An 8926-nucleotide genomic window follows, 5' to 3' on the forward strand; every position below is an offset into this window, starting at 1 on the left:
ATCCCATTAACTTTTTTGAGCTGTTTTTCACTGAAGATCTTTTCAGATCTATTGTGGATCAATCAAATTAATACGCACAACAATTCATCGCCGCCAACCCAAATTCACCCCTTGCCAGACCATTCGGCTGGAATCATATAACGATTCCCGATTTTAAAATCTTTCTGGGCCTATCCTTTAACACGGGCATTACAAAAAAGAATGAATTGCGGTTATATTGGTCCACTGACCTAATTCATCAAATGCACGTGTTCTCTGCTGCTATGTCCAGGGCTCGATACAAACAAATATTTTGGTTCATGCATTTCAGCGACAATGAACTCTGTCGTCCTAGGGGAGACCCTGAATATGATCGGCTCCACAAAATTCGGCCGCTCGTAGACCACTTCAATCATAGGTTTGCAGCCTTGTTTACCCCCCAACAAGATGTCTGCGTTGACGAGTCCCTGATTAAGTTTACTGTTTGCCTTGCTATCAAACAGTATCTCCCCAGCAAGCGTGCCAGATACGGGGTCAAGCTGTACAAGCTGTGTGACAGGGCCACAGGCTATACAGTTAGTTTCCGTGTCTACAAGGGAAAAGATAGCTCTGTGGAGCCCCCTGACTGCCCAGACTACATAGGGAGCAGCAGCAAAATAGTTTGGGACTTGGTGTCACCCTTATTCGGAAAGGGGTACCACTTGTACGTGGACAATTTTTATTCAAGCGTGCCACTTTTTAGACACCTCTTTCAATTGCAAATTGGCGCTTGTGGCACCGTGCGATCTAATCGCTGGGGTTTCCCCAATGGCTAGTAAATGCCCCACTGAGCTTGGGGGAGAGAGCCTGCTTGAGGTACGATGAATTGCTTGCAGTGAGGTGGAGGGACAAAAGGAAAAAAATATATAATGTTTGGGGGTTCAAAGTAATTTTCTTGTAAAAAAATATATTTTTTCATGTAAACAAAAAGTGGCTAAAAAAAAAAAAAAATGTGTGGCTAAGATTGAGCATAAAATGCCAGGACTGTTCAAACCCCCCCCCCCCCCCCCCAAAATGACCCCTTTTTGGAAAGTAGACACCCAAAGCTATTTGCTGAGAGGCATATTGAGTCCATGGAGTATTTTACATTTTGCCCTAAGTTTCAGGAAAATTACAATTTGTTTTTTTTTTTTGTTTTTTTTTTTTACACAAAGTTGTCACTAAATTATATATTGCTCACGCATGCCATGGGTATATGTGAAATGACCCCCCAAAATACATTCTGCTGCTTCTCCTGAGTACAGAGATACCCCATGTGTGAGACTTTTTGGCAGTCTAGCCGCGTACAGGACCCCGAAAATCAATCCCCACCTTCAGGCTTTCTAAGGGCGTAAATTGTTGATTTCACTCCTTACTACCTATCACACTTTTGAAGGCCATGAAATGCCAAGATGGCACAAACCCCCCCCAAATGACCCCATTTTGCAAAGTAGACACTCCAATCTATTTGCTGAGAGGCATGGTGAGTATTTTGCAGCTCTCATTTTTTTTGGAAAATGAAGAAAAAACAGGAAAATGCATTTTGTTTCCTCTTTTTTCAATTTCCAAAACTTTGTGACAAAAAGTGAGATCTGCAAAACACTCAACATGCCTCTCTGCAAATAGCTTAGGGTGTCTACTTTCCCAAAAGGGGTCATTTAGGGGGGATTTGTGCTGTCTTGGCATTTCATAGCCTCTGAAACTGTGATAGGTAGTCAGGAGTGAAATCCACAATTTACGCCCTTGGAAAGCCTGAAAGTGGTGATTGATTTTCGGGGTCCTGTACTCGGCTAGACTGCAAAAAAGTCTCACACATGGGGTATCCCTGTACTCAGGAGAAGCAGCAAAATGTATTTTGGGGTGTCATTTCACATATACCCATGGCATGTGTGAGCAATATATCATTTAGTGACAACTTTGTGTAAAAAACCAAAAAAAATTAAAAGAATAATAATATATTTCCCGGAACTTGTGGCAAAATATAAAATATTCCATGGACTCGACATGCCTCTCAGCAAATAGCTTGGGGTGTCTACTTTGCAAAATGGGGTCATTTGGGGGGGTTTTGTGCTATCTTGGAATTTTAGGGCCTCCGAAACTGTGACAGGTAGTGCGGAGGTGAAATGCACAATTTACGCCATTAGAAAACCTGAAAGTGGTGATTGCTTTTCAGGGTCCTGTACACAGCTAGGCTCCCAAAAAGTCTCACACATGTGGTATCCCTGTACTCATGAGAAGCAGCAGAATGTATTTTGGGGTGTCATTTCACATATACCCATGGTATGTGTGAGCAATTTATCTTTCAGTGACAACTTTGTGTTTAAAAAAAAAAAAAAAAGTAATTTTCCCAAAACTTGTGGCAAAATATAAAATAATACATGGACTCACCATGCCTCTCAGCAAATAGCTTGGGGTGTCTACTACTTTACAAAATGGGGTCATTTGGGGGGGGGGGGGGTTTGTGCTATCTTAAAATTTCAGGGCCTCTGAAACTGTGATGGGTAGTGAGGAGTAAAATCAAAAATTTATGCCATTAGAAAATCTGAAGATGGTGATTGATTTTTGGGGTCCCGTACAAAGCTAGGCTCCCAAAAAGTCTCACACATGGGGTATCCCCATACTCAGGAGAAGCGGCAGAATGTATTTTGGGGTGTCATTCCACATATACCCATGTTATGTGTGCGAGATGTATCTTTTAGTGACAATTTTGTGTTAAAAAAAAAAACTGTAATTTTCCCAAAACTTGTGGCAAAATATAAAATATTCCATGGACTCACCATGCCTCTCAGCAAACAGCTTGGGGTGTCTACTTTCCAAAATGGGGTAATTTGGGGGGGGGGGGGTTGGTATCTTGTCATTTCAGGGCCTCCTTAACCGTTATAGGTAGTGAGAAGATGCAATGAAAAATATAAGCCCTTTGAAATTCTGATGGTGGGTATTGGTTTTCGGGGTCCCGTACACAGCTAGGCTCCCAAAAAGTCTCACATATGTGGTATCCCTGTACTCAGGAGAAGCAGCAGAATGTATTTTGTGGTGTCATTTCACATATACCCGGGGAGGAAGGTGGCAGGGGGTGGGACCAATTGTAACTACTGTATGTATACCCACAGCGGTGTATAATTCACGTGTATACCCACAGCGGTGTATTATTCAGGTCTATACCCACAGCGGTGTATAATTCAGGTGTATACCCACAGCGATGTATAATTCAGGTGTATACCCACAGCGGTGTATAATTCAGGTCTATACACCGCTGTGGATGCACATACAGTAGTACAACTGGTCCCACCCCCCTCCCCGTCCAGCAGCTGGTCAAAGGGGCGGAGCCCCACCTATCGGCCCCGCCCACCCCATCATCAGCTTCATTTTGACAGCCCCGCTCACTGTCATTGCGGCCACCCCTGACTTGCCCACCAATCACTGAATGCTGGATAGATGTTCTATTGCTAAGGTATGTAGCCCAGAGTTCCCGGCCACCTCCAGCCCTTGGGACTCGGGGCTAATGATTGTTAATTTTTTAAGATTCTCCCCAGGACATCAGTCAGTTTTCTGTGAATGTCCCAGGAAATCTGTGAGTGTTGGCAACTATGGCTACAGGAGGGCTGGAGGAAGATTTGCTGCTCATCCTACTTATGTGATTTCACCGGGGGACTGGAATCTGATTCTTAGTGTTATGCTTTCCTCTGTTTCTGTCCCTCCGGCATAAAAACGAAAGGAGGACATTTTCTTTATGTAATTAAAGATTATATATAGAAAATAATATCTTATTATCTCCTCTGCTGCCACTCCCAGCTACATCTCCTCTCTACTTCCTCCCGACTCACCTCTGAAGTTCCTATTTATATCTGACATCACTTCCTCTGTGGACCTACATCACTTCCTGTCGGTATCTTACATCGGTTCCTGTCTATAACTCATCACTTCCTGTCTGTTCCTCATCACTTCCTGTCTATACCTCATATTACTTCCTGTCAGTATCCTACATCACCTCCTGTCTATACTCACATCACTTCCTGTATGTTTTGCATCACTTCCTGTCTATACTTCATATCATTTCCTGTCAATATCCTACATTACTTCCTGTCTATACCTCACATCACTTCCTGTCTGTGCGTTCCATCTGGGAGAAGTCAGCTCACCACCTTGTGGACCATATTGGAATTTTTGTACTTAGCGTTCTTACGGTGATTGTAGGCGTATTTGTTCCTCGCAGCACAACAGTTGAGTATTCTCAGTGATGTTTTGGGTATTTGCTGTAACAGGTAACTTTTCAGGACTGGCCTTCAGGGTGTTCTCTCTTCATCTTCTTCCAAACAGTATCAGTATTTCTTGCTAGAAAACTACTTAGAACCCCGAAACATTATACAATTTTTTTAGCAGAGGCCCAAGAGAAAAAAATGGCGGTCATTGCAATTTTTTATGTCACACAGTGTTTGCGCAGCGGTTTTGCAAACGCAATGCTTTGGGGAAAAACACACTTTAACCATTCCCCCAAATGGACATACCCATACGTCTTTGGGGTTCAGTGGTAATAGCGGGGTGGTGGGTGCATCTATAGGCATCATCCTGCTATCAGTTTGTTCAGCTGGCGGTTCTGTACAAGGCAGAAGTGATCTGAGTGGCTAATTAGCAACTTTATAATTTCTTCGGGTGACGGAAGGGGGTTCAACCACCTTCCCACCCCCTCTCCCCGGCTCTCCGGTCCCATCGCGGAGGTCAGGAGCGATGTGGCCAGCGGTGATAGCTGCCCTGTACACAGAGATAGGAACTGACATCATTCCCCTCACTGTGTAACCCTGGAGACCAGGAGTGGTGAGTATTCGCCACTTCCGGTTTTGCCCCTTTGTTTGCCTGTCCACCAATCTTGGTCTGATCGACTGCAGGGGGTACCAGAGGAAAGATTTGGAGCTCTAATAGACCCCAAATCTCTCCATAACGATGACCAATCATGGCCCATGCTGTCACAAGGGATGTTGTTTGATTGGCTGCATGGAGGGCCAGAGGAGAGTTTTGGGGTCTGATAGACCCCAAATCTCACCATAAAGAGGACCAGTCATGGCCCATGCTGTCATAAGGGATGTTGTCTGATCGGATGCATGGGAGCCAGAGGAGAGATATGGGGTCTTATAGACTCCAAATCTCTCCGTGATAATGACCAGTCATGGCCAATGTTGTCATAAGGGATGTTGTATGATCGGCTGCACGGTGGGCCAGAGGAGAGTTTTGGGATTAAATAGACTCCAAATCTCTCCATAAAGAGGACTTTTCATGGCCCATGCTGTCATAAAGGAAGTTGTCGGATCGGCTGCATGGAAGGCCAGAGGAGAGTTTTGGGGTCTAACAGACCCCCAAATCTCTCCATAAAGAGGTCCAGCCATGGCCCATGCTGTCATAAGGGATGTTGTGTGATTGGGTGCATGGGGGCCAGAGGAGAGTTTTGGAGTTTAATAGACCCCAAATCTCTCCATAAAGAGGACCTGTCACAGCCCCTTGCTGTCACAAGGGATGTTGTTCATCCATTATGTTAGCAATAAAGTTAATACATAAAAAGTATAAAAAAAACATTTTTTAAAGTGCCGCCGTCCCACCGTGGTTACGCGCAAATGCGAATGCATATGTTACTCCCACACGCATATGTAAACGGTGATTGCATTACACATGTGAGGTATTGCCACGAGTGTCAGAGAGGGAGCAATGATTCTAGCGCCAGACCTCCTGTGCAACTCTGTACTGGTCATCTGTAAAGGCGTTTCCCCTATGGAGAATTTATTTTTTTTTTAATTTAGATTTTAATACATTTTCCAATAAGCAAATTACATAATTTATATAAAAAAACTCTTGCATATAAAAAAATGAAATTCCCTATTTCCCCCCCCTTGCCCCCAGACCCTCCTCTTACTCCACCTTGTGGGCATCATTATCTTGTGGGCATCATCGTGGAAACCTATTATTGCGGTCAGCCTGATCGATTGGTCCGTCAGTCTGTTCTGCCCGCCATGATCCGATTCTCAGTGGGAAATATCGGTCTGTCTTGGTCTCTCTGGCCCTGAGGAAGCCTTGTGTGAAACGCTTTGGCTTGCTGGGGACCCTTAGACTGTGCTCCATCAGAGACCCCTAAAACATCACCATCTGATACCAAGTATCGGCATTCCCGTATGGGAAATTATTTCTACACATGCGGTTCTTTTTTCTTTTATATGCTATGCATGGCTTTTTGCCCTGCTGATGTACATTTTTTAACATATGTTTAATAAAATAATGTGTTTCATACAAATTGTATGACATTCATGATCCTCCTCCTCCCATTGGCTCTGAAAGCCCCATCTTTTTCTCTCGTTTTTGCATCTTGAGGAGGCCTTGAAAAAAAAATTGTGTACTGCCTTACCAGACACTGGGAGGTCAATATTCTCCGGACGTGTTTCTGAGGCATCGTTCAGCCAATGAAGGAGCAGTGGAGAAGGCGGCTGGCTGACCGATGCCATTAAACAGTTCTTTTGTCCTCAGCAGCACCCAAGGCTGTTAGCTTTAAGCAACTATCGCCAGCGTTTCCATCATATGGTGCATGATTATCTAGGAGCAAGAGCAGACTTGGAGACCTTTCCATCTGGGCATCCACTGGCTTACTGGGTCTTGAGGATGGACCACTGGCCAGAACTTGCTCAATATGCAATGGAGCTACTGGCCGTTTCCTGCTTCCAGCGTGCTTTCCAAACAGACGTTCAGTGCCGCTGGAGGTTTTGAAAAAAATTTCCAGGGAACTTTGCAGCACAGCTATCAATTACTTACCACACCCACTTCCCTTAAGCCCCGCCCACTCCACATGAATCTCTGCCTACACAAGCCGGTGAAGGATTCGGGAATATCGGAATATAAAGGAATGTTAATATTAGACATTACATAATCTTTTAAACCTCCCCTCCTCAGTAAATGTGTTGCACAGCCATGGACCTCATTCACCCCCTGCTCCGTCTCTGTTTCTAAGGGTAACCTGTCCCCTCCATGAGCAGACCACTAATGACCTTCCAGCCTTTCTTTCCTCCATTTCTTCCTTCCCTCCCACTTCCCTGCAGATACCTGCACAGGCAGGAGGCGGTGCTCCTCGCCTTCAGGCAGCAGTGGGCGGCGGGGTACATGGTGTCCGGGTCTTCTGCACTCACTGTGTCCTTCTCTGCTGTAGCAGTGCCGGCAAAGCACCACGGTCCGAGAACGAGTCCTTTGATTTGAATAAAGTAATAGCAATAAGCGTATTTTGATCGGTTTGCGCAAAAGTTATCACATCTACAAACTAGGGGAAATTTATGTAATTTTTATTTATTTTTTATTAGTAATGGCGGCGATCTGCATTTTTTAGCGGGACTGCGACATTGCGGCAGACAGATCGGACCCCTAACTGACATTTTTGACACTTTTGGGGGGACCAGTGACATTACCACAGTAATCAGAGCTAAAAAATATGCACTGTCACTGTAATAATGACACTGGGAGGGAAAGGGTTAACACAGTGGGTGATCAAAGGGTTAAATGTGAGCCTAGGGGAGTGATTCTAACTGTATGGGGGAGGGGCTTGTGAAATGACAATAGAGACATGTGATCATATATAGAAGGCGCTCTGTGATGAATACAGAGAGAGGTATAGTCAGATGTGTTTACAACAGCCGACCGTTCTCTCTCAGCGGGGAGCGATCACAGGTGTCCGGCGGCAATCGGAAGCCGGCGGCGCCCGCTCGCCCCCTAGCTATGGCTACGTCGGTTCGTGCAGGAGGGCCAGCCTGCCGCAGTATAACTGCGATGGGCGGTCCAGAAAAAGTTAAACTTTGCACCAATCCCACAACTGCACAAGATCATATAATCACACATTGATACAATCGGCACATTTAACCACTTGCCTCCCGGCAATTTAGGTCCGTGCTGTAGCCGACTTTCAGCTATAGCACGGGCCAGAAGTAGTTAATCCCTAAGGAAAGGCCAGAGATTTACCAAGATGTGTTTTGCAGCTTACCATCCCCCGTCTCATGCAGAGACCCACATGGCACTCGCTCTCTGTTATCTTTTAAATGGAACAGTGCATAAAATATTTACATTTGCTGTATTGTGTAAATATTATAAATTGGACTCACCAGTCCTGCCGCAGGATTCCGTTTGTAAACAGGAATCCAATCTTCACCCATCACGGTGAGCTTGGTCTTGGCGACCTTCAAGGACTGAGTCCCCTTGTTTTAGAGGGACCACGGCCTTGAACCTGTAGAGCACCCAGCATGGAGCGCCTTTGGGGTTTGGTATTACCAAGGGTCCGGATCCCAGGGTCCAGCGCCTAAAAAAGGACAACATTACAGGCAAATCCTCGTATCTTCTCCCCGAGGCTTGGGTACGATCTTTATAGTCCATTGATTTTTTAGGATGGATCCGATAGATAACCCCTTAGATCCAGAGATCTTTGATCGGGGGATGTAGAATAATCTTCTTTCTTCTTTGAAGACAAATGTGGAGAGACTTCTCCACTGTGACCATCACCTTTACACACTGGCAAAAAAACTGGGAGGTACTTCCTGTGTGGGAGGGATTATATAGGGGGGGGCATTCTTTCTGATTGGTTGCCAGTGTCCTTCACCTGTAGGTGGCTATATAACCCGTATGTTATGATTTATGGCTCTGTGTCCCGTGATGTACGGAAAGATGAGAAGACTCGGCACAGAATATTGTACGAAGAGTTTTTATTGTACAAGATCAGAATAAGCGATTACCACCCAGTAAATGATATGAATAAAATAAAGCTTAAATCTTTTATAATAGAATTAACAAATGTGTCAAATGTTTAATAATCATACATTGGTTGGACCAATAAAAAGCCGGCTACTTCAATAAATCAAGCTCATGTATTGTCATGATTGTCCATCTGTTGCCCCATGTATTGTGGTGATTGCCCACTTTT

The sequence above is a fragment of the Pelophylax lessonae genome, assembly GCF_965119305.1.
Source record: "Pelophylax lessonae genome assembly, chromosome: 9".
NCBI classification, from domain to species: Eukaryota; Metazoa; Chordata; class Amphibia; order Anura; family Ranidae; genus Pelophylax; species Pelophylax lessonae.